At 46.7% G+C, this 26,810-nt stretch overlaps 1 protein-coding gene across 6 annotated transcripts in view; it reads left to right on the forward strand.

Moving 5' to 3' along the window:
* The window catches only part of NEDD4L (NEDD4 like E3 ubiquitin protein ligase), a 384,213-nt gene that overhangs the window by 125,919 nt on the left and 231,484 nt on the right, over nucleotides 1–26,810 (forward strand). The gene's annotated exons all lie outside the window — the stretch shown is intronic.

Genomic DNA, 26,810 nt, shown 5'->3' on the forward strand with positions numbered 1-26,810 from the left:
GGCCAGAGCAGAGAATATTCTGCCCCAAACACCATTTCATGACTGTATATTAAGAGCAGCATCTTTTTTATTTTCCAGGTTATTCTTCAGCTCCTCTTACTGATCTCTTTGAAGCATTTTGGAGTTCAGAGAGGCCGCTAGTTTGTCTACTTTATTTTAAAATTATTTATTGGCTTTTCTGATTATAAAAGTATATATGCACTGAAAAAAAATGTTAAAAACCATAGGAAAGGATAAAAAAGAAATAAAAATGACCCACCATCTCACTAGACTGAGGTAAGAGCAATCACTGTTGTAGCATCTGGACCTTGTCCTCTGCAGATCAGCATCTTGGTTGGGAGACAGGTGCTCTGAGGGCAGAGCTGAGCCCGTCGTGGTGGCGCTGTGTCCTCGGCACCTGGAGGAGGCCCTGGTGCACGGCAGGAGCTCAGTAATTACGTGTTGAGTCGTATGTGCAGTGCTGTCAGTCAGGGCCCAACAGAGGGGACCTCACCCTGGGAATTGCCCACACAGGTGGAGGCTGAAAGAACAAAAGGGCTCACCCAGCGATAACCCAGAGATAATATCTGCAGGAAACGGGGCTCACCCCGGGGGCTGGGGGAACCCAGGGGAGGACTGGGGTGGCCTGAACCAGGGGCCGTGGGAGACCCAGCAGGGATGGTTCTGAGCCCCTGTGGAGGGGATGTTGTCCAGCTGCGGTGGAACCTCCGTGGGGTGGGGTCTGGTGGGGACGCTGAAGGACTGGGGCTGGGAGAAGCTGGGGTCGACTGGTAATACCAGGGCGACACTGACCAAGACAGGAAGGAAGTCTGTCCCTCTCCTCCCAGCAGGAAGTTGGCCAGAAAGGGAGCCAGGAAATGTAGTTCATAGGGTGCTGGTCCCAGCAGCCCAGGGCAGAGAAGGGAAAGGTTGGGTTTGGAGTTGAGAAGACAGTAAACAAGCACTGTCTGTCATTTTAAAGAACTAGATCTGGAATTAGATCTGGAATCCAATTGTGCTCTGTTCTAATGTAATTTACATTTTTTACTGCGAACAATACGTCATGGGCATCTTTCTGTATCAATAGGTACAGCTCTACATCCTCTTTCTCGGTGGCACAGATTCCGGAGTCAGGTTCCAGCTGAACTACTCATTAAGTGTATGACTGGCCAGCTTGTTTAATGATTTAGGCAACATTTCCCTCATTTGTAAAATCTACCAAGTTGTGAGGATTTAATGAGATTATGTCAAAATACTAGCGCGTTACCCTGGCTGACGATGACGATGACGATAACAGTAATGAGAGTTATTCAGTTTAGTCAGTCCCAGATGATGTTTAATGAATTATTTGTGTTGTTTTTGCCTTCATGAATATTCGTGGAAATACATCTGTGCCCAATTGTCTGGGTCTTTCTGCAAAAAGTGGACTGTTCTCATTGAAGTCTATGCTATTCGAGGTTGGGCTGTTCATATACTTTAGCAAATGGTTCTCTAGAACTCTTACATCAGTTTTTAATCCTCCTTCTATCAGTACCTGTGTCCCCAGCACTCTCACCAGTCTGGGTGTGGTTATTCTTTTTGCACTTTGTCCATCTGCTGGGTTGAAACCATATACTCTTGTTTTTGTTTTTTTTGCTGTACGCGGGCCTCTCACTGTTGTGGCCTCTCCCGTTGCGGAGCACAGGCTCCGGACGCGCAGGCTCAGCGTCCATGGCTCACGGGCCCAGCCGCTCCGCGGCATGTGGGATCCTCCCGGACCGGGGCACGAACCCGTGTCCCCTGCATCGGCAGGCGGACTCTCAACCACTGCGCCACCAGGGAAGCCCTACTCTTGTTTTTTATTTGCATTCTTTTGGTTATCGATGAGCGTGAAGGTTTTTCCCAGACTCAGGTGGCAACAGTTCTGCTCTGTGATCAATCAGGCACCTGAGGCCTGGACTGCTCGCTGGCTGGTCCAGCAAGATCGATTTCCTCACACTCTCAGCATTGTTTTCCTCTCTGGAAAACAGGATTGTCGCAGTAGTACCCATCTCACGGGGTTATGGTAAGGACTAAGAGAACGTAAGAGTGTTGAGTCAGCGCCAGACTTTTGGTAGTTCACCTTCTAGTTTCCTGTTGAGTTAACCTCAGCTCCCACCCCACTGTTGGTCTGTTGATTTCAGAAAGGTGAGCTGGAGATACCTGAGGGTTGAGGAGGGGACCCTGGGGTTAGGGTTTTCAGAGACAGAGCATTCCTGAGTAGGGGTGAAGTCTGGCATGGCGATGGGTGGCTGAGGTAGAAGGTGGGTGGGGGTGCTTGGGGTTCACGAGGCCATTTGGGAACGGAGGGCGTCCGTGGGCCCGGGCCCTGACGTCATGCAGGATCATGGAGGATTTGAGCCAGGGGGGAAGGTGGTGACCCAAGTTCCAGGGTCACCTTTGAAGAGGGGAGGGGGGGATACAGGGACACGTTGGGTGACTGGCCAGGTGGGCTGTGGACAGCATGGCAAGGAGGGCTGTTCATGACAAGTGGAAGAACCAGGGGTATGGAGGCTGCGGTGGAAAGTTCCAGCGTAGGACTGAGTCCTGGCCTCCCCGGGCCTGTCCTCTGTGCTGAGCCACGCTTCAGGTGTGACAAGGACGTGATGGGAGCACTTTGGAAAAGGATGCAGGCGAAGGGGGTCCCAGTGGGCCTGCTGCCGAGGCGGGGGAAGGGTGAGGAGTTGGTGCAGGGTCGCTGTAGCCACACGGAGCCCCGCCCTTCTGACTGGGTGATGCCCTGCGCTTGGTGTAATGCGCTAGAAATTTCGCCGTCTTGAAAGTTTCAGACAAAGGGTCCACATTTCCATTTTCCAGTGGACACCACAGATTGTGTAAGCGTCCAGAAAGATGTGTGGGGGTGGGGGGAGAGTTGACCAAGTGGGCGTGGTCGGAGGCTGGGATTCACTGTCTCAGGATCCAGGTGGAGCCCTTGTGAGCTTAGTCTGGTGCCAGAAGCCCGAGGACTGGGAAGTTTCTCTTGATTGAAAACGGAATGTTTTGCATTGTGATCGACAGCTTTGACTTTGCGCCTCTCTGTCTCTTTCTAATGCCTTGGTGTGTGTTGGTAACATTCATTCGTTCATTCATTTATTTATGGCTGAGTTGGGTCTTCGTTGCTGCACATGGGCTTTCTCTAGTTGCGGCGAGTGGGGGCTACGCTTCGTTGCAGTGCGCGGGCTTCTCATTGCAGTGGCTTCTCTTGTTGCGGAGCATGGGCTTTAGGCGGGTGGGCTTCAGTAGTTGTGGCAAGCGGGCTTAGGAGTTGTGGCTCACGGGCTTAGTTGCTCCACGGCATGTGGGATCTTCCCAGACCAGGGCTCAAACCCATGTCCCCTGCATTGGCAGGCGGATTCTTAACCGCTGCGCCACCAGGGAAGTCCAGTTGGTAACTTAAAAAAAAAAAAATGATCTCAAACTTAGGGACAGGTTGCAAGACTGTAGTTGCACTGGCTTGGGTTCTAGATCACAGCTTCCTCAGGGTGGCACTGTCAACTGTTGGGCTGGGCAATTCTATGTGTTCGGGGCCTGACCTGTGCGTTGTGGGATGTTTGCAGCATCCCTGGCCTCTATCCAGTAGAGAGTAGTAGCACCTCCACGCGTGGTGACAGTCAAAAATGTCTACACGTTGCCAAATTTCCCTTTTAGGGCAGTCACCGCAGTTGAGAAGCACTGTTCTAGGAAGACCTGAGTTTCTGCCTGACCTCTGCCTCTCATAGCCCCATGACCTTGGTCAGGTCACTGCTCTCTCCCCCGACCCCCAAGCTTCAGCGCTCCTGTCTGCGAATTACCATGCTCTGAATGTGCTGTGTCTGCGTAAACAGCGTTGAGTGTTGAAATTTTGAATTTCTCCTAATTTAAGAGATTAAATCACATATTTTAACTTGAATATGGTGATGAGGAAGATGGGCCAGTATTTCACATGTGAATTTGCCGATCGGGTTGATTCCTCTTGCCCTTTGTTCAGTTTTTGTTGTTGTTTTCTCAGTTGGGGATTTGAATGCACGTGGCCTCTCCCTGCTACCCCTTCTTCTCTGCCAGCCAATCTCACCTATCCTGCTGGGCCCACCTCACCTGCCAGATCCTGTCTACAGGGCGGGGGTGGGGGTGCTGCCCTCTGGCCGCGCTGCCGGAGGGGCCAGGCTGAGAATGTGGTTTGTGGGTCACGCCATGTGCCCCCGGGGAAGGACCCAGGACCCACGGGGTTCATCCTTTTTTCTCCCCTAGAATCGCCCATCTGAATATTGTTTTCCCTGCTGTTATGTCTTGTACTGGTGTCTTGCTTAATTAATTGGTCATTTAACTCCAATTTTCTCTTTCCAACTCTGTGAGTTTGCTTGGGCTGCTGTATTGAAATAGGGCAGACAGCATGGTTTCAACAACAGAAATTTATTCCTCGTAGTTCTGGAGGCTAGAAGCACGTGGTCTTTCCTCTGTGTGTGGGTGCCTGGAGTCTCTTCACGTCCAGATTTCCTCTTGAAAGGACGCCATAGACATATATACACTACCAAACGTAAGGTAGATAGCTAGTGGGAAGCAGCTGCATAGCACAGGGAGATCAGCTCGGTGCTTTGTGACCGCCTGGAGGGGTGGGATAGGGAGGGTGGGAGGGAGGGAGAAGCAAGAGGGAGGAGATATGGGGATATATGTATAACTGATTCACTTTGTTATAAAGCAGAAACTAACACACCATTGTAAAGGAATTATACTCCAATAAAGATGTAAAAAAAAAAAAAAGGACGCCAGTGAGACTGGAGAAGGGCCCACCCCTCAAGGCCTCATTTTGACTTAATCACCTCTTTAAAGGCCTTATCTCCAAATAAAGTCACATCCTGAGGGGCAGAGAGTTAGGGCTTCAACCTGTGGATTTGGGGGCGGGGGTAGAGGAGGAGGAACACACTCAATTCAGCCCGTAACACCGACTTAATTTTATGCTTTCTGTGACAGTAGGCCAATGTGCAGCAGCTTGTTAGATCTTTCTTAGAAGAAAGGTGAATCTGTGTTTTGGGTATTCGAAGATCTCATCATCTGATTGATTGCTTTAAGAGGTTGCTAAGAGTTTAAATGTCCCTTGACCGGATGGTAACACTGCTGATGGTCTCGCACATACAAGGAGACTGACATTTATCCTGAGTGAAACCATGCAGGTGCTTCCTGAGAAACCTCCGTCCAGCTGTATCATTACATAAATGGGAAGGGGCAGAAGAGGAGCATTTGCACAGGGAAGAGATGACACTAAAAGGGTTACTTGAAGACAGGGTGTACCCCTAAGCATTAACCCAAGGTGGAGGGGCGCGGACCATGGAGTTTTCTGCGTCTAAGTCATTACGTTTCCTAAAGAGGTCACGTGTGGGGCTCTGAAAATCTGAATGGTGGTGTCGAAGGGGCAGGTTCCTTAGGTGATGTGACATGAGGTGGGACTAGAGCAGGGCTCCTCAGAGAGACCCACACCTGGGCTGCACTTTGCTGGGAGGGAAGTTAAAGCCACTGTCCTTTTCCCTGTCACCTGGCAGTGGAAAGTTACCCTTGGTGGCAGCCAGCACTTCCACATACTCTTCAGAACTGCCCATTCCCTTGAGTTTTCCAGCTAATGGCACCTTTAATGTTTAGTTATTCGCCTAAACAAGACGTCTTGCGTTTAAGGAATTAATGCCACTCGGTGAGACTTTTTTTGGAGGGGTAAAGCGTTTTACCTTCCTGGGGCATTTTTAAATTCTGCGGATTCATCCAGAGTCATAGTAGTTTGACATTACCTTGAGATTCTTCAGCCGGTAATTCAACTCTAACATAGTTGACCTAGTTGACTTCTCTCTGGAAGGATTTTGTTCAAACTCAGGGTTGTGAACTTTTGTTTAGAAGCAAGTCTTAATGGGCCTGATAGGTTTTCTTAAAGGAGAAGTTACTTTGGGGAAGAAAATCAAGAAAATGAATGGCTTTAAAGTGTATGAACATTATGAAAGTAATGACTTTTGTTTTCTCGAAGGAAAAAGAAGTGGGCATCTGTGAAATGTTTCTCTTAAATGGTAGAGTGAGAAATGAAGCTTTACTGGGGATGGTCATTTATTTCTATGCAGTTTACCTAGGTAAGGCTCTTTCTGATGCTGAATATTGAGTACAAATGTTAAATCATTTTGGGGAAGAAAGATGAGTTTTCTTTTAGGTTTTGTAATGCTTCTTTATTTGCCTGTTAAAAGGATTTGATGAAGATTTAAATAGAAGTAGCTGAATTACATAGCATTCTGTGTGAAGGGATGGTGCCTTTTAATTGTGGAATCAATGCATCCATTTACCTGTTACTTGCCCTACTGGCCTGTGCCACCTTCCTTTATGTTTCTGATAAATTTTAACAAATTTGAAATCTTTGTTCCTAGTGCTTAGAAGGAGAACATTGAGAGCACCAGTTACTCGGGCTGACAAAATGCATTTTAGACTTCAGATGGTTAGATTGCTTTGAGTATTTACTTACGGAGGGGTGGGAGTGAGGGTGCACGGACAGCTCCTTTTCTGAGGCGGGCACAAGGCATTCATTCTTCAGGTGTAACCGGCGACTTACGAGCTGGCCGTCATTGCCTGGTGCCCGGAGCTGGCAGGCACCAAGGCCAAGAGCACTGTTTTCCATACGGGGGGACCTTGGTTCAGTGGGGGTGGGAGTCGGAGGGACTCCCTGTCTACTGTGACCTTGCCCCGTCCCTTCCTCTCTCCTCTCCTTCCCTCAAGTAAGGTACTGTAAATCCCCGCCTCCTCCAGCAGCAGAAGGACTCTGAACTTGAACTCTGTTAGGGAGCGCAGGCCCCGCCTCAAACAGGCAGAGAGTTTGGAATCTCATCTCCTTTTTAAAAGCCTCTCCAGGGGTTTTCATAACTTTCCTGAGGGTGATTTTCTGGTGACTAATGACGTTGGTTCTGGGGAGCCCTTCCTTTGCCAAAGGTGCATCCCTCATGTGCTCTCCTAAAATGATTCTGAAAATGATGCCTGTCTGTACACACCGTCGGGACCTGGGCTGTGGGAAAGGAACTGCTCCTTCTGCCCCAGAGAAAACACAGGAGGGGAGAAACCCTTTTGAGAACTGCTCTGCAGGTTTCCGTCCTCCTGGCCCACCTGTTCTCTTCCTGTTTCTTTCTCCGCAGAGTTTGTCCAGGCTCCATTGTTTTTGCCCATATATTTTGGTGGTTTTTTTTGCATTATGGTTTGTTGCAGGAGGTCAGGGGTGAGTTGTGGTAATTCAAAATGTAAATTTCTGGCGCGTGGTAGGTGCCCAATGAGGGTCACTAAATATGAAGGTTTCTGTGTGTGAAAATACAGAAATCACCATAGCGTGGTCATTTACGGGATGGTTGTGAAAGGGAAGGCTGTAGACTGGTGACGGGACTCAGTTGTGTGTGTGTGTGTGTGTGTGTAGGTGGGGGGGCTGCCTGCACTAGGCTGATGAGTATTTTGAGTCGTATTGGACACATAGGGTCAAGTGTTAATAGTAATGGAGTTGACTCTGGGATTAGAGAGCAGAGAGGGTGGAATGGGGGTCCATGGTCACAAGAGCGCCCTAGACTGATGGTGACCAGGGCTGCCTGCATGTTGATGCCTCAGCACAGGAAGAGAATGAGATTCTTCAGTAGGCGGGGGGAGGGGGGGAGGTCGATTTAAATATATATGGTGAAGTTGAGTATCAAATCATCTATACCATAGGATAGAAAGAATCGGCAAGATTGGGTAAACGTGGGATGACATAAAAAGAAACTGTTGGCATAAAGCGCTTCTACCTCCTCGTGAAAACAGTTTAATTTCTCATTTTGAAAGTAAAATAAATACTCTTTGGAGAAATAAAGAAAAGATAAACAGAGCAACTCAGGCGTGATGGAAAATTACACTCAGAGTGAAACAGTCACTTTTTCTGCCATGCCAGAGGAACCGTTGGAAATGTTTTGGTGTCTGTTCTCTCCCACAGAGTGATTCTTGGTAAGAGTCACTGGGAAGCTTCACGGCGTCGGGACAGAGGGAGGAGGTGAGCGCTGAGGATCTGTTCACTCTTGGGTTAGATCCCAGCTCCTCTTCTCGGCATTGCTGGCTCAGAGAGAGACACAGGGCTGGGATGCGAGAGGAGGGCTTAGGGTTGCAGGTGCAGGTCTGGGGTCCCTGCATTGAGAAATTTTGTTGGCGCTTCTCACACGTTTCTGTCCAAGTTTTCCCTGGGAGAGGGGACTAAGCTTGTCCCCGCAAATGGGAGATCTTAAAAACGGGTGCAAATTGCCCATTTTGCTGCATGATGCTTTAATATAATATTCTTCCGCAAACTTTATTGCACTTTAGGATCACCTGGGAGCTTGTAAACACAGATTGCTGGAGCCCAGCCCCAGAGATTCTGGTTCTGGGGTGTTGGGTGGGGCCTGAGAACCAGCATTTCCACCAAGGTGCCAGGTGATGCTGTTGCTGATAGTTGGGGGTCCACACTCTGAGAACCACTGTCCTATTCATCAAGACGTCCAGAAAAATTGGTACTCCAAGAAGATGCTCCCTGCCGGCCCTGTGGGTTCCTGGCACCGCTTCCTGCATAGACTCCTGCAGGGAAGTAGCACCAGTCCAGTGTGGGAAATGCACAAATTCCATGGTTGTGAACGGCCACTTGAAGGGTGGGTGGCTGATGCTCTCTGCATCCTCAGGGTTTTGGGGAGAGGAGAGGTGGAGAGGAGAGGTGGTTAGAGAGGAGAGGTGGTTAGAGAGGAGAGGTGGTCCAGGCTGTGGAAGGGATCTGGCTCAAAGGCCCCTCTGAGTGGACCGGTTATATATCATGAGCTTTATCATCTTCTGGATGGATGGTTGGTTCCTGTCTTTTACAGTCTCTCACTTGATAATAATGTTAAAAACTTTAAAATCACCCTTATAAACATAACAGGCTCTTTATAGATGGTCCTGAAGGACAGCAGAGGCCTTGTGAAAGGTATAAAATGTGTCGCTGCAGGGGAGGAGATCGCACTTGGAAGTGGGAAGAGGTTGACGTGGTGTCCCCTAGGCTGGCATGTTGGTAGATTCAAAGGAGAAGCAAGTTGGTAAAACTTTGTGAAATATTGACCATCAAAACCAAGTGCAGGGCTTCCCTGGTGGCACAGTGGTTGAGAGTCCGCCTGCCGATGCAGGGGACACGGGTTCGTGCCCCCGTCCGGGAAGATCCCACATGCCGCGGAGCGGCTGGGCCCGTGAGCCATGGCCGTTGAGCCTGCGCGCCCGGAGCCTGTGCTCCGCAACGGGAGAGGCCACAATAGTGAGAGGCCCGCGTACCGCAAAAAAAACAAAAACAAAAAAAACAAATGCACAGAGCTTGGCGTTAAAAGTAAACATGAATTTTGGGCTTCCCTGGTGGCACAGTGGTTAAGAATCCACCTGCCAGTGTAGGGCACATGGATTCGAGTCCTGGTCCGGGAAGATCCCACATGCCGCAGTGCAACTAAGCCCGTGCTCCACAACTACTGAGCCTGCGCTCTAGAGCCCGTGAGCTGCAACTACTGAGCCTGCGAACCACAACTGCTGAAGCCTGCGCACCTGGAGCCCATGGTCCGCAACAAGAGAAGCCACTGCAATGAGAAGCACGCACACTGCAAGTAAGAGTAGCCCCTGCTCGCTGCAACTAGAGAAAGCCCGCGCTCAGCAATGAAGACCCAATGCAGCCGAAAAAAAAAAAATTAATCATGAATTTCAAAATATAGAAAGAGGGCTTCCCTGGTGGCGCAGTGGTTGAGAGTCCGCCTGCCAATGCAGGGGACACCGGTTCGTGCCCCGGTCCGGGAAGATCCCACATGCCGTGGAGCGGCTGGGCCCGTGAGCCATGGCCGCTGAGCCTGCGCGTCCGGAGCCTGTGCTCCGCAACGGGAGAGGCCACAACAGTGAGAGGCCCGCGTACCGCAAAAAAAACAAAAACAAAACAAACAAACAAAAAATATAGAAAGAAATAGCATCGGATAGAAATTGATCAATAAAATGAATGCAGTATTCAATAGAAAACTCTTAGGAAGTAAGAAATGGACATGAGGGCTTCCCTGGTGGCGCAGTGGTTGAGAGTCTGCCTGCCGATGCAGGGGACGCGGGTTCGTGCCCCGGTCCGGGAGGATCCCGCGTGCCGCGGAGCGGCTGGGCCCGTGAGCCATGGCCGCTGAGCCCGATTCTGTGGTAGCTAAACTCAGTTCTGTGCAGAGCGAAGCCTGCCTGTGAACTCTGTTTCAGAGAGCAAGGACTGGGGGGCGCAGAGGGGATTGTGTGCTGTAACCACAAGGGGCCTAACTAGGTGATGATCACAGCTCTAACTCTGAATACCCGCTGAGTCCCAGCCCCCATCCGGAACCGGGAAGCTGCAAACAGTTTGCCAAATGTTCAGAAGCTGCTGCCAGTGCAACACCCAAATATTATTCATGATACCCAGTTATCCATCACATATTGATGAGGGCCTCCTGTGTTTCAGATGCTGTTCAGATACAGGGAGATGTGTGTGTGTACATTTGTAGGTAGAAAAAACAATGAAAGCAGTTTTGAAGGGATTACTTCCTTTTGGAATTTCTCCCCTCCTATATTATGTGAAATCCATATTAGGACCGTTCAAAAGTAATCAAACGTCATAAAATATTACTGTGAAAGGAATAAATATTTTAAAATGTATTTCACATGGTCTTTCAGAGAACTCGCTCCGTAACACTATCTAGCCTCCTGCAGCTGTCTGAAAAAAATTTCCTGAACCCTCTTGTTTTCTTTTTCCTCCGAAATCGTTCTTTTGGAAGTAACACATTTGTAATTTTAGTTCTGGTGTGACTTCACTATACCTCTCTTTGGAAGCAGCACACACCCACGTAGTAGATGAGATTATTTTGTAGTTTGAAAAAGGGCTAGAAAACTTGATTTTGATAGTTAAAAAAAAAAAATGTCAAAGCACTGATTTTAAAATTATCTTACATAGTTTTAGGAAGAAACTGGAAAAAAATAATTTAGCACAATTCTGATGAATTAGGAAATAGAATTTTTGAGTCACTATCTCATTAATGAGTTGCTGATATGAGTTATGTCTTTGTAATAAAGTGGCATTGCTGGGTAATGAGGCTCAGCTGAAATATGAAATCTGATAACACACATTTGCACATTTTAAGGAAGTACAGCTATTAGAAACAGTGGTTCTGCCTGACATGAGATTATTACAGCCAGTATGCTTGTCTCCTTTTCAACGTGAAGCCAGTGACCCTGAAGGTTTTGCCTCAGGTGTCCAGATACCTGGTGGATAAGTTACAGGTGAGCATCACTCACGGTGTACTGCTGGCTTTCAGCCACAGACGATGGTAGAAGGGGAGTCAGGAGGGAGGGATGGGTTCGAAGTAAGGGTTGCTATCTGGGCCTCTGGTCCCATTATCCTTGTCCCCCCGCCCCCCCCAGGATCCGCTGTCCTGTTGTTGACGCCTGAAGCTCTCCTAGGTTTGTGGCACCGGGTGCCGTGGCTTCTTGAAGTTCTGATGGGCCAGCTCCGTTCTGTTGGCAGCTTCTCCCTGGGTGGGATTGATCTTGACTCTCCCCTGGCAGCTGAGGCTTGTGCTCCTCCGTGGTGTTTGAGTTTAGCTCTTCCTGCAGCATTCAAGCTAACTTCAGCCACTCCTTGAATCAGTGACCTCCTGCCCTCTTACCTAGTCCTTCCCTTGTGTTAACTCTTGAAATGATTCTAAGACCAGCCCATTGTAGAAGTGTTGCCATTCTTCATAAAGGGATTTTAAACATCACATATAGAGCCAATCAGCCACGGTAAATCCTTTATCGAATAAGAACAACAACAAACAAACCAAAAAGAATACTGTTTACAAATGCTCTTAGTTCATTTCTAAATTATTTCATTCGTGATGTTTTGAAACTGGCTGAGAGTCAGGAAGCATCCTGATTTATGAATAGTCTTGTGTTTCAGTGTGTGGTGGATGGGGGTTGTGATTCGTACTCCTTTGTTTTGTCTTAGAGAAGTTACACGTATCCATTCTGCTGGCGGGGTGTGATCTCGCATAAATTTCAGACGAGTTCTTCATCCCCGCCCCCCATGTGCCTGTCTTCTAAAATCGCGGCATCTCAGAGTTGGGAAGGGGCGCCAGGGACCATTTGCTTCATTTTCTTCCTCCCTGGTGATACTTCTGGCAGGTGCTGATCTTTTCTCTCTCTCTGGGGCTAACCGGCCATCTCTCTGCCTCGGGAGGCCACCTGCTCCGTGTTTGACCAGGGTTGACAGCTGGAAGTTCCTTCCCTCAGGGAGGCGCATCTGCCTTCCTGCAGCTTTCACTCCTGGGGTTGGGGTTTGTCCTCCGCGGCCTCGTAAGAGAAGATGACTTGGTTTCTGCCAACCCACCCACTTCCTGCAGAAAGAATCTGCTCTTAGAAATGCGTTTAACCCGTTTTTCTTTTTTTTTTTTTAGTCTTCCAGTGATGTTTGTTTATTAACTATCCTGGCTACTTAAAAACAATATTTTTGAGTTGTTAATACATGTAAATGGTTTTAATTAAAAGCATAAAAAAGGCCATACAGTGATATATGTGTGTGCTTGTCTTCCTCTCTCATACCTGTCCCTAACCAACTAATTTCTGTCCTCAGCATCAGCCAGTGGTACCAGTTTCTGATGTCCTTGCAAAGTTTACTTTCTGACACACAAACACCTAATCCGTGTGTATCCACATACACACGCGTCCGTCCATCTCCTTTTTATGTAAAGGATGGCGTTAACCCCACATCTCCACCTAGCTGTTTCATGTGACGGTACATCTTGGATTTTCAAATCTGTCCGTAGAGAACATCCTCATTCTTATGGTTGCTTAGTGTTCTGTTATATAGATTTTGTCCTATTTACTTAAAAAATCAAAGCAAAACGACCACCTCCCTCCCAAGTCATGCCTCTTGGGTTTGCACATAATGCTGGTCCAGGGCACCAGTGTGATGACGTTCCCTGCTCTGGACTGGGAATAATTACACTGTCACAGAGTTGAGTCATATTGCACCAAAGATGAAATAAAACCCCAAGAATTCCACCCCCCCCCCCGCTTTTGATGCTCTCCCATTCTGTTTCTTCCATCCCTCGGCATTGACTCAGGCAGCTAAGCACACACAGCGCTCACCACTGTAAAACTCCATCCTGTGAGCTTTGGCCCGTCACCCATTCTGATGAAATCTTGTTGGATTCCGATCCAGTTATCTGACATTTTATCTGGTTGTGTGTATCAACTACAAATTGGTTTAGCCTGCCATCAATAACCCCCTCCAGATTTTCCTGGCTCACAGCGTGGCCCAGGATAGAGCTAATCATGGAGCTCCACGACATGAGCCCCGTGACAGAACCCCCGGAGGACCCCTGGAGTTTTCTAATGATTAGGCTTTGGATAAGAGTGAGCAGCTGGGTGCAGCTAAGCCCCACCTCACTTTAGCATCACTTCACCTTCACATCATCATCTTGTCTAGAAGAATACAGTGTGTTTTGGTTGTAAGCTGGCCAGGGTCCACGTCCACTAGTATGCAACATGCCCTTGAACTTTTCACCTTCTCAGAAAAGGGAATAAGTGTGCATGTCTTTTATTCTTAGCAAACCTTTGCTGGAGATCCTTCTTTTCTAAATGTTCATAACACATTTAGTGATTCACTCTAGAACATTGCTTTGGATGAATATCATTTATTCATTCCCCCTGAAACATGGGGTGCCCACCTCTTTGCTAGAGTCTAGGAGAACAGTCCTGAGCAAGGGGAGTGGTTGCCTTGTGTGTCTCTGGCGTTGGGCGGCTGCCCATGGACCATTCTTCTTGTCAGTTCCTGAGATCTGTCTAGCCTCTGCCCTCCGAGAGCTTCGTCTTTGGCCACGATAGCTAATTAAAAAAGCCAGTGACCAAAAAGGGTGAGAGGAGAAATACAGGGTCCTATGGGAGCTTATTGCAGGAGAACTTAACGAATCTAGGAGCCCTGGAAAGACATTTTCAGAAAACGTGATACTTAAACTGACACCTAAAGACAAGTAAGGAAGAGATCTGAGCAAAAACAGCCAATTGGTGGTGCTGGCGGAGGGATGAACTGCCACAAGCCCCGTCCGTATAATTTACAATGTGATTCGTAACTTCTTTCAACGCTGGGACCTTTGCCCATCTCTTGATATTTGTCTGTAATTTCTCTGAGATGACTGGCAGTTTCTCTCAGCCATGGGGAATTCACCTGGGGAATGTCTTCTTGGGGACCCTTGGGAGTCCCTGCCTCCTGAAACTCAGACCTCTTCCAGTGCCTTCTGGCCAAACTACACACTCCCCCCAGAAACCTAGATTTCACTTTATTGCGAGAGGTCAGAGTTATGACTGCCATGAAAAATACAGAATTTTAGGGACTTCCTTGGCGGTCCAGTGGTTAGGACTGCACTCTCACTGCCGAGGGCCCGGGTTCGATCCCTGGTTGGGGAACTAAAATCCTGCAAGTGACATGGCCAAAAAAAATAAAATAAAAATCTATGTAATTTTAGATTTGGAGCTATGATTTTTGGCTTTCAACAAAGTGCAGCTGTTTATTATCATTTTTAGAACTAGAAACACAAGATCATTCTTGTCTTAGCCATCTCAAAGGAATTTAAAAATGTTTCCTGTCTTATGATTAGGTTTGGAACAAAAAGACCATTGATAAATGGATTCTTTGAAGACCTTTTACATGGAGTTTCACCAACTCCTACGGTACGAAGAGAATTTTGAATTAGTGGGGGAGAGTGACGATGTCCTGGAAAGTGGGACTCTTGCCAGCGCAGCCGTCTCGTGGACGTCGTTCACTGGTACCCTCCCTGCCCCTCCCCATCGCCACTGAATTGCTGTGGATTCTTGGCCTTTAAGGATTTAACGTTTCTAATTGAGAGCCAGTCTAAAAACCTGTCCATACATGGAAGACTCTGCATTCTTGCCGAGGCGTATGTTTGAGTCATGTTAGGTGTGAGGCCTGTGGAAATGCAGGTGCCACTTAGCCTGTGACTGACCTTGGCCTTCACCCATTGCTAACTCCTCAGCCTCCCGCTGACCCCTAAGCCCACCTGCTCCTCCATCGCTTCTTCAGGGATGCATTTCCAGGTGAAAGGATATAGAATAGTGATAACTGCAAAGGACTTGTGGTGACCGCTGGGAATGCCATGGTTCTGTTCTATTTGAGAGTCAGAAACAGAGACATCCAGTGCTGTCACCAAAAGAAAGAAATGTAATGCCAGCACTTTTCAGGCCAAACAGTCAACACAGTATTTGATCGGAGGGGTGGGAAGGAGAGTATGAGACAGACCTGCGTGGTTCGGGGCAAGCCATGCAGAACTGGCATTAGAAGTGACAGAAATTGTATGGGTGCTCGAATGTGATTCTCGTGGAATTTGTCTTCTGTGACAGCCGTGCTTTTCTGGAGCGGGTGGACGTGGTCGCAGCCAGTCTGCCCAGATAGAACTGTTCCATCCCATGCACTTGCGGTCTCCTCCTGCGGGTCATCCTGTGGGCCTGGTCTGTCTTCCCTCTGGGTAGTTTTCTAGGTCATCGGCCACCCCCACTCCTTCAGCTGTGTTCAGTTCCACCAGCCCTTTGCCTCTATTGTCCAGGAGGTCCATAGTTCTCTTAAAGGGACCAAGAATCCCTGTTGGAATTTTACCTCTTTTCTTTCCTCCTGAATGCTTTTTCTGTGAATATTTTGCAGGACTTAGCAACCTTGTTAGGATACTGGCCTCATCAGCGAAAACTCCCAGATCTTTATCACACTCGCTATGAAGTCGCTATCTCTGCAATTCTCCTATGCATAGAACGATTTTGTAAATGTCTAGACGCAGGGAGACCATGCTGTACTACAGAGTATTTGCTTTATTAGTCTTCTCAGCTCTTAATCTATAGGTACATAATTTGCATACTGGTCTTTAATCTTTGAGAAGAAATCTTGATCCTAGAACATGTGATTACCATAACGCCTGTCTCATTTCCAGATAGCTGTGTTCCATAGTTTAACTCTTCTGCAGTGTTCTAAGTTATGATTGGGGTCCTTTCCTCCCTCCTGCCCTTCTTTCCAGTCTTCCCTCTCGCGAGACATAATTCACATCCTGCTACCTTCCTGCATTGAGTTGGTGCCCTTAGAGCAGCACCGTCCAGTAGAACTTTCTGTGATTATGGAAATGTTCTCTGTGTTGTCCAGTGTAGTAGCCATTAGGCACATGAGGCTGTCGAACACTTAAAAGTGTGACTGATGTTGCCAAGGAACTGAATTTTAATTGATTTTAATTAAATTTAAATAGCTTCTTGTTAGGTAGTGGCTACCATATTAGACCTTGCAACCATGGGGTTTAGTTGAGAAAATAAGACTTACCTAACAAGAAAAAAAAAAGGACGACAGTGATTTATGACTTAAGTACCAGAATAAACGGTCAGTCTGAAGGCAGGCTCAGAGGCAGGGCCTCCCACACTGGGGGTCCACTTCTGACCTCTGGACTGAGCTCTGGTTTCTGACCTCTGACAGCCTCTTGGAGATCTCTACCTGCACGCTGGGAAGATAACCCCAGATCGAGAAACCCAAGTCCTTTTATTTCCCTGAGCCTCAGACCCCGCTCTTCTTCCTTTGTTTTCTGTCATCTGACTGCCTCTTCCCCCACTAGCACCGAAACTGGAAACCTGACTTGATGCCAGTCTCCTTGTCTTGCAAAGCCAGTCTGTCACCAATCCGTGCTGGTCCCCCAGCAATAGCTTTGGAACCAGTCCCCTATCCTCCATCCAGGGCCACTGTGCTGCTCACCTGTCAGACAGTGTAGCAGCCCATGTCATTGCTTTCCCTGTCCTCTCTGGACCCACCTCCCTTCATTCTGTCCTCTGCTTGTCACCTGGCGAACCTGTCCCTCACCTGCTAACAGTGTTTGCCTTGCACAGCACAGGGGATGAAACCAGGCCGGGACAACTCTTCCCTTCCCCCATAGCCCTGCTCACTAACCTTTCCATCTGGAGGGGCCCTCATGCTTCTCTCTTTGTCTGAAAGGATGCTTTTCCTTCTCCTCATTCTTACTCATCTGGGGCTTTACTCAGCCTTCTAGTATACTTCCCTCTCCCCACCCATCACACGAACACTAATTTCTTCCTCCTCTGAGTTCCCGCAGAATACCATCCATTGCTTTTATTAAACTTACCATGTCATCTTGTAATTACATGTGTTTGTTGTTCTCCTGATACATAGACAGTGAATTTCTGTGGGTGTGAACTGTCTTATTGATTCCTTATTCCTTGTACTTTTTTCACGACAGAGTAAGCACTTTTGGTTGAATAACCACATGGACCTGAGCAGACCATGGGGCGTGAATAGGTGCTGTCTGGGCAGGTGCAGAGGGGAGGGCAGTTAGGTCCCCATGAAGAGCACAGGTAGGTTGGGGATAGAGCAGGTTGTGGTGACCCTTCAGGGAGGAGTTTTAATTGGGTCCATTTGTCCATGGGGCGGTCCCACTGGAGCAAGGAGAACAGACATTTTAGAAAGATTGGGCTAGTGAGGCGGCAGGTGAATTAGGACGAGAGAAGCTGCCACACATCAACGGCAAGGACATAGAGCAGGGCACATAACAGGCACCCAGTAACTATTAGAAGAAGGAACAGTTGAGGCTATGTTAGTTGGTTGACGGACCATCCCGCTGTTAGTGATAACTCAAATTGAGGCTGCCGAATGAAGAAAACGGGATGAATTTAAATGAGTGTTTTTTTTTGTTTTTTTGTTTTTTTGCGGTACGCGGACCTCTCACTGTTGCGGCCTCTCCCGTTGCGGAGCACAGGCTCCGGACGCGCAGGCTCAGCGGCCATGGCTCACGGGCCCAGCCGCTCCGCGGCATGTGGGATCTTCCCGGACCGGGACACAACCTGTGTCCCCTGCATCGGCAGGCGGACTCTCAACCACTGCGCCACCAGGGAAGCCCTGAGTGTTGGTTTTTAAAGACAAATGTAAGTTTCACAGCGACACTCATGTTATCACCATTCTTTCTGGAATTTTTTTTTTTAAAGTCATACTTATGATCATATATCTGAAATTTTCTGGAGTTGTCCCAGTTTCAGATTTTGACTGTACTAACAGGGCATGGGTGTTCCATACTACTTAAAATAATATAGCTGATGCGCTTATATTGAGCAAGTCAACCAAATTCTGTTAATCCTGCCTTAAAAATGCCACTGCTTGTTACGTGATAGAAAATACAGGCAATGGTCTTTCTTCTCACTGGTGTTTTTTTTCCTTGTATTGAAACATTGTCCTAATCCACAGGAAAATCTCAATTTAGCAAAGAGAGAAATCAGGCTCCCATTAATTATTGCATGGGATTCTCCACGTGCGTTAGTTCTTTACTGCCGTGTAACAGATTATCCCTAAACTCAGCAGCTTAAAACAACAAGCGTGTGCTACCTCACAGTTTCTGTGCGTCAAGAGATCAAAGATGACTTAGCTGGGTGGCTCTGATTCATGCCTTGGTGGCACATAGCATGCAAAGATCTGTCATGAGGTTGAAGTATGATGTCAGCCAGGAATGCTGTCATCAGAAGGCTTAATTGAGGCTGGAGGACCCACTTCCAAGACGGTTCACTCACATGGCTGTTGGCAGGAGGCCTCAGTTCCTCACTACATGGACCTTTCTTCTCATCGGGCTGCCTGAGCGTCCTCACAACATGGCAGCATCTGGTTCCAGCCAGAGTGAGTGATCTGAGAGGGGGAGTGAGACACAATGCTTTGCTTTTTATGACCCAGTCTTCAAAGTTACACACCGTCACTTCCTCCACAGTCTGTTAGAAGTGACCAAATCCACCCCCAGCAAGGGAGAGAGATTAAGTCCTGCCTCTTGAAGAACGGGATTTCAAGAATTCATGGACCTATTTTAAAGCCACGCAACATCATTTCTGAAAGTCCGTCACCTTGTGCATTAACATTGACTCTGCTCTGGAGGGCCATCCTTTCACTTCTTCCCGTTCGCTAACTTTTCCATTTGACATTAAGAATGGTTGTAATCTAGTAGAGGTTAAGAAATTTAGGTTGCACAGAATCCTATATTTCTGTAACTTTTTCCGGAACTGATATCCTTGGGACTTCCACTAGTTTCAGATGTTGTGTGTTGGGCGGACAGTGGTGAACAGCTACCGTGGATGGTCCTGTAGGTGCGGGCTGTTTGCTGTTGTTGGTGTTATCTGAGGTTCAGCTGGACGTGTAGGCTTGGTATTGGGCTGCTCTCATTTTCCATCCTCTATCTTTGTTCTTCCCACACGTATCTCACACCTCTGTTTCACCCCGGTATAATAGGCATATTTCAGGTATGTGTGTACTAACCTCTGCAGCTGACTGTAAGGCCCCGAGGGGCAGAGAAGAATGCATCTTGTTCAGTTTTGAGCTCCTCCTTTCTGCTAGCAAAGATTCCTTGAACGTAAATCACTCAACACATTTTTTTGGTTGAATGTGTCATAAGGTCAAAGTGGAGAACACACACACACACACACAGAGAGAGAAAAGTTACCAGCAGTGTAACGTTGGGAAACCCCTCGAGAGTGAAGAGGGGAAAAGGTTTAGGGGGCAGGAATTGGGGTAGAAAAGGCAGAAAGAAGATAAAGAGGACAGGATATAACAAGAGTTGGAGATGACAGGAACGTGGGGTGATTTGGGGAAGATGGGTCGATGTAGGAAACTTTAAAAAATGTATGGCCCAGGATCTTGTCTCCTAGTTAGGGCGAGAGCCAGGTAGGAATGGGGAGATTAACAGTATCTCTTGGGTAGCAGGCACTATGTGGACACTTCCCATATGTTGTTTTATTTTTTAAAGCAACTAAAATTAGTTGACTTATATAGAACTTAGATATTTCAGTGGTACAAAAAATATCAATTATCTCTCTTAATCTAGAGAGTGGTTACTGCAAGTGTCATGGGTAATAACTAGAACTATAAATATACTGTAGAATTGGGAAGGTAAAGTCATAAATTAATTTAGGGGAGAATAATCAAGATGTAAGTCCCTGGCTTACGACTTCCTCATCCACAGGGACAGCTGGTGTGTGTGTGACACATGGGGTCACAGTGGATCCCTCTGGAGTAACAACACTAGTTCCCAGCCCAGATATCAACTTTCTTTTTTTGGGGTGGGGGGAATCTGCCGTTGTTAAGAATAGGGAATCAAATATCAATATAAAAGTTATCTTCTCAAGGCAGATTCACAGGAGACAGGGTAAATTCTAGTGCCTGTGTTGAGTTGCACTTGAGATTTATTTTACCACAGGAACGATTTTGACAGATTATGTATTTAATAGGTTTTGTGGGTGGGCATGGGAATCTGGTAACCACTTACACACAGTTTATATGAGCAGGCTGCCGAGTTGCAAACAGCTGACTTACAAAATGAGCCTTCGGAATACCACCCGGCGTACGGACTTCCTCTGTGCCACTCACTTATGGTTTGAGCACCTTATCTTGTTTAATGTCTTGATGAAGAATTAGAAAATTAAGTGGGAAAGAAAAACACCTGTCAAGTGCAGAGAATCCTCCCTGTGACACAATAACAATGCAGGGCAGTCGATGAATAGAATGGGAGGAGCCCCTCAAAGTCATGGGAAAGCCTGTGGTTATCTGGCCTCGCCTCTTCTCTGCCTTGCTTTCTCTGCCTCATACAGTCCATTGCCAAATAATATTTTCACTGTCATAAGCCACCTTAGTTAAATATTTAATTCTACAGAGTCATAGCCAGGGACCAAAATGTCATGCGTAGATTTTATGAAAGTGATAAAATGCTTCAGAGAGTACAGTTGCTCGGCGTGGGGCCCGTTGCATCTGATAAATGAGTCACATGCCTGGTCATGTGTTTCCTCACAGAGTGACGATGGCTGCTTATCTGTGTGCAGCCTTGTTATTTGGAGGAAACAAAGATAAGAAGTTTTTGCTGTATGTCTGAAACCCACGTGTAAAAAACTATTTTTGTAGAGTAGCCTGCTCTTTCCTGCTCTCCTGCCCCTAAATATTGGAGCAAAGTGAAATTTCCTGCAACAGCTGCTTGTAAATAGTAAGCGCTCAATAAAGGCCCTCTCTACCTTTTATCTCCCAGCCGTTGCCTCCGAATTACGTAAGAGGACCCTTTTCACATCCTCTAAATAGACAGCTCTATACCTTTGTGAGTTGGCTAAAATACAACATGTAGCTGTGTTTTCTTATGACAAAAGGTTTCATTTTAGAAACAGAAGTCTATTTGCCTAAGCCTGTGATTTTAAATTTTTCCTTTTTTTCTTATGTATTTCCTGAAGTTTCTACAAAAATGTAGTTTCCAAACAAAAATATTTAATGTTTCAAAAGGAAAACAATGCAAATATGCAGAAAGATGTTATCCGTTATCCAGAGGTAATCACTATTACCATCATCCTTTCTAGGGCTTTTCCTGTACATATATGTAATTGATATTTATTTATTTTTAAAATCTTTATTAGAGTATAATTGCTTTACAATGGTGTGTTAGTTTCTGCTCTATAACAAAGTGAATCAGTTATACATATACATATGTTCCCATATCTTCCCTCTTGAGTCTCCCTCCCTCCCACCCTCCGTATCCCACCCCTCCAGGTGGTCACAAAGCACTGAGCTGATCTATTTTAAAATGAGACTGTATCGTGTGCGAGGGCAGGCTAACTGCTAAAGCAACCTTCAGTTTTCAGTGGGAATAAACTGTACCAGTCTATTTCCGCTTCACTGTCTGGGAAGGGGCAGTAGGTGGTGGTGGACAGGGCAGGGTGAGGCAGGGGATGCTCTATTCCACTCCCCTCCTTTCATGGAGTTCCCCCTTCTTGGCCTTCAGGATTTTCTCCATTGAGTGGGGGGAACAGGGAAGAGAATGGAGGTGGGTGAGTGGGGGGACCTTGTCTGGAAAATGTGTCCGTCATTTTTGTCCACATCTCATTGGCCAGAAGTTGGTCACATGACTGCAATTTAGGCTGGGAAACGTAGTCTAGTTGCAGGTCCGAGTCAAAAAGGGAAACAGTCTGTTGAACCACGAGCTGCTCTCTAACTCAGTTGTGTAAACCGTTTTGAAACTTTCAAAAGAAACCAAATCGTTTATTTCGAACATGCTTTTGTGTGCAAAATCTGGTTCCCTCTCCATCTCTACCCTATGTGAAGCCCCACCGTCTCTTGCCAGATCTTCTTATAATTGGTCTTCCTGCTTCTGTTCTTGTTCCCCTGTAGTCGCTGACCCCCAACAACTGAAGGGGTCTTTTAAAAACTGAAGTGAAATTTTATCACTCTCCTGCTTGAAACTTTCCAAAGATGGTTGCATTAATGCCCACCCTCTAATGAGGCTGGTGTCTCGGCTCTCTGACCCCACCGGCCATACTGCCCTCCCTCCCTCTGCTGACCCTCTGGCCTCTCCTCTTGGACTTGCCCTCTGCAGGCGGTGGGACTTGCCAGCATCCCTGAGTGAAACTCCCCCCACCCCATCACCCGTCAGCTTCAGTGTCACCTCTCCAACCACCAGTCATAGATAGCCTCCCCTCTCGTGCTACTTAGTTACTTCTATTTAACTGTCATGTTGTTGTCAAGGCACTCAACCACCGTCAGAAATCATCTGGCTTGTTTGTTTGTATATGCTTGTATTCCATCTTTCTGTTTTCTAGATTGTGGGTTCCTTGAGGCGGGAGGAACTCCATCTTGCTCCCATCTGTGCCCCCAGATAATGAGTCCTGCACGCAGTGGCTACTTAGTACATACTTGTGGGATGAATGAAGGTCTTGACAGATTCTCACGTTTTTTTTTTTTTCCCCAAGGACCTCTGCTTCATTTTTTTTTAATTTTAAAATTTTATTTTTTTTATACAAGTTCTTATTAGTCACCAATTTTATACACATCAGTGTATACATGTCAGTCCCAATCGCCCAATTCAGCACACACACACCCCACCCCCACGCGGTTTTCCCCCCGTGGTGTCCTTACGTTTGTTCTCTACATCTGTGTCTCAGCTTCTGCCCTGCAAACAGGTTCATCTGTACCATATTTCTAGGTTCCACATACCTGCGTTAATATACGATATTTGTTTTTCTCTTTCTGACTTACTTCACTCTGTATTACAGTCTCTAGATCCATCCATGTCTCAACAAATGACTCAATGTCATTCCTTTTTATGGCTGAGTAATATTCCGCTGTATATATGTATCACATCTTCTTTATCCATTCATCTGTCAGTGGACACTTAGGTTGCTTCCATGTGCTGGCTATTGTAAATAGAGCTGCAATGAATATTGGGGTGCATGTGTCTTTTTGAATTATGGTTTTCTGTGGGTTTATGCCCAGGAGTGGGATTGCTGGATCATATGGTAATTCTATTTTTAGTTTTGTGAGGAACCTCCATACTGTTCTCTATAGTGGCTGTATCAATTTACATTCCCACCAACAGTGCAAGAGGGTTCCCTTTTCTCCACACCCTCTCCAGCATTTGTTGTTTGTAGATTTTCTGATGATGCCCATTCTAACTGGTGTGAGGTGATACCTCATTGTAGTTTTGATTTGCATTTCTCTAATAATTAGTGATGTTGAGTATCTTTTCATGTGCTTCTTGGCCATCTGTATGTCTTCTTTGGAGAAATGTCTGTTTAGGTCTTCTGCCCATTTTTGATTGGGTTGTTTGTTTCTTTAATATTGAGCTGCATGAGCTGTTTATATATTTTGGAGATTAATCCTTTGTCCGTTGACTCATTTGCAAATATTTTCTCCCATTCTGAGGGTTGTCTTTTCGTCTTGTTTATGGTTTCTCACGTATTTTTAATGACAGTGTTATAGCCCATTGCACGGAATTGCTGTGAATATTTAACTGTCTACTTTTGTGGCTTTTTATTTTTTTTTTAATTAATTTATTTGGTTGCATTGGGTCTTCGTTGCTGAGCACAGGCTTTCTCTAGTTGCGGCGAGCGGGGGCTACTCTTCCTTGCGGTGCGCGGGCTTCTCACTGCGGTGGCTTCTCTTGTTGCGGAGCATGGGCTCTAGGCACGTGGGTTTCAGTAGCTGTGGCTCACGGGCTCTAGAGCACAGGCTCAGTAGTTGTGGTGCATGGGCTCAGTTGCTCCGTGGCATGTGGGATCTTCCTGGCCCAGGGCTTGAACCCATGTCCCCTGCATTGGCAGGCAGATTCTTAACCACTGCACCACCAGGGAAGCCCCTACATTTTTAAATTCAAAAAATGTTTTGATGACTCCGTTTAGCTAGTTTTGGGGGAATTTTATGGATTTTTTAATTTTATTTTTATTTTCTTAGGATTGATTCCTAGGTGAGAATTTGTTTACTGAATGGGTGTATGTACAAAATATTAAGGTGTTTAGACCCTCCTGGTTTGTTTCCCCATGTAGGTGAGGGATCTGGTATAGCACACTCTCAATAATACTGGAAGGTGGGCTGGGAGGGGTAGGGGGTGGGAGTTTTGTCTGTCTTCATTGCTGTATCCCTAGATCTTAGAACAGATGTTCATGTTTACTAAATGAATAAATCAGTTTCCATAAAAAATTCTAGGTATCCCTTCATTTAAATTTATTTTTATTCATTTATTTGTATAAATGTTCCCTGATTTTTAAAATGTATGCTTTTGCAGAGTAGGTCTGTCCAATGTAAGAACATTCGCCCAACGTTAAACCTAAGGGGCCTGGGTGTTAGCTGGGCTCACCCTATTCCTTAGAATCCAGACAAGGTTCCTCTGAGCCCCCTCTGGCATTGGTGGTAAGTCCAGGATTCTGCCCAGGATTTCCGAGAATCCCAAGGGCTGTGAGACGGAGACCATTTCTAACCAGAATTCTTGTCGTCTTCTCCGTGGCTTGTGATTGACTGTAGTTCGGTTTTCATCACACCGTCCCTTCTTTATTGCTCCCACATCAGTCACAAGTGCAAGACTAGGTGTGTTGCTCTGAGTTGGTCATTGGAAGAGTTACTGCTTTGTAGACCCTCCATCCTCCTCCGCAAAGGTCCTTTCACCCTTCTGTCGCCAGATCACACATCTGCTTCAGCCAGCATCAAGGACGGGCCTGGAGACGTAGCGCTTTCCTTTAACAGTATCCACCCTCTGGGGGGTGCAGCCGTTGTCCCCCTTCTGCACAGTGGTGTCTGGGAGAATCGCTGATTTGCAATATTTGTCATTGGTGAGAGGGGCAGAGAGTTGGGATGGGGGAGGCAGGGAGACAGAAAAATTAAGTTCCTCTCCAGCTGTTCCTTTTCCTCATTTCTTCTTCTGAATGATTCCTTATTCCCCCAAGTAAAGTCTTAACCTCTTCGCCTTGCTGATGAGGATTTCATTTTAACTCATGGTTCTCCGTTGGTATGCTACGGGCACTAGTGGGTCATAAGCTCTTCCCAGGTGTACTAGGAACTGTCCACAGGTGTGTTGCCGAATTTTGATCCACGTGTAAAAATACTTCAACTGTGGCGTTCCTTGAGCTGAGTGGGCCTTAGGAGCTGTCAAATGATGGCTGTGGGGTGCAGCCTGCTATGAGAAACAGAAAAGAGCCTTAGCCTAGATAACGTGCCAAGAAAGAATCCCTGGTGATGGGTGGTGAGCTGAGTGTGTAAGAGAAAGGGGAGGGCACTCAGCACCTGCTTAAGGGACCAAGGGAAGAGCATGTAACCCTGGGAGCTTTGGTAAACCATGTGGTAGGGTCCTGCTTTAGGTCCTGTTTAGTAGGGTCCCTGGCTTGGCTCAATCCTTTCGTGAAGGTTGCCAAACATATTAAATCCTGCCGGACTTGAATGTAGGCCTCCTTTGAAAGGGAATTATAAACACACACGTGTTGGTGTCCCTTGCTGTGTTTGCACGTGGGCAGCCTTGTGTCGGGGGTGGATGGTTGGAAGGGTGAAGGATCCTGGGAAGTAAAGGTTCTCAAACATGGGTTCTGATTGCCTGTGTGTGTGCGTGATCTGGGCGGCTCATCGATAAGGTTCAGCACCCTTTTCACTCCATGTGTTATTTCACCCTGCCTTCATCTCCTTTGACAGGACATAACGTACAGATCATTTAGGGTTTCTTTCCCTCACCTGTGTCTTGACTAAACACATTGGGTAGATGAATTTCCTATTACTTCTCTCTTGCCCCTCAGCACTTGGGTCCCCAAGGGCTCCATCCCTAGCCATGTTTTCTTCTCACTCGTCTTGGATAACTGCTCACAGATCTTGAACTCTACCTACCACCTGTCAGCTCTACACTGATAACTCCCAAGTCTCTAGCCCAGACTAGATCTCTCTCCCATTTATCTGTTTAGTCATCTCTTTTTTTTCCCACCTGGTTGTTTCACAGGGCACCTTGAATTCAACCGAATCCTCTGTTTCAATTTATGTTAAGACGTAGTGGCCCAAACTGGAAATCTGAGAGTTATCCTGGACTTCTGCCTGCCCTTGCCCCTAAGCCATCTCATCTCTCCTGAATGTCTTAGCCCTTAGACTAGACTTCTCCTGGCATGGTACCATCACAGGGTCCTGTGCTATCGTCTGCCCATCACTCTCAGTAGACTGTCAGCATATCCATGTCTATATTTCACGTCCAAGCTCAATGCCCATAGGAGCTGCTTAGAAAATATTGGAATGAATAAATAAGCAGGTGGATGGGATGAATGAATGAATGTTTTCTGAGATGTTTTGGGGTGACTTCCATTTAGGATGATGCTTTTTATTTCTTTTTACTGGAATGAGACATTATTTTTGTTTGCCAGCACCAACATTTTGAAACCGTAATTTTGAGGACATATTTTACCATGTGAAATTCCTCTCTCAGGCCACACACACAAATATATTAACTTCAAAGGAGGAATTATTTATGAAATTTATGGTATGTTATTGCACTTGGTCATTT

Source organism: Delphinus delphis, chromosome 13 (assembly GCF_949987515.2).
Source record: "Delphinus delphis chromosome 13, mDelDel1.2, whole genome shotgun sequence".
Classification (NCBI taxonomy): Eukaryota; Metazoa; Chordata; class Mammalia; order Artiodactyla; family Delphinidae; genus Delphinus; species Delphinus delphis.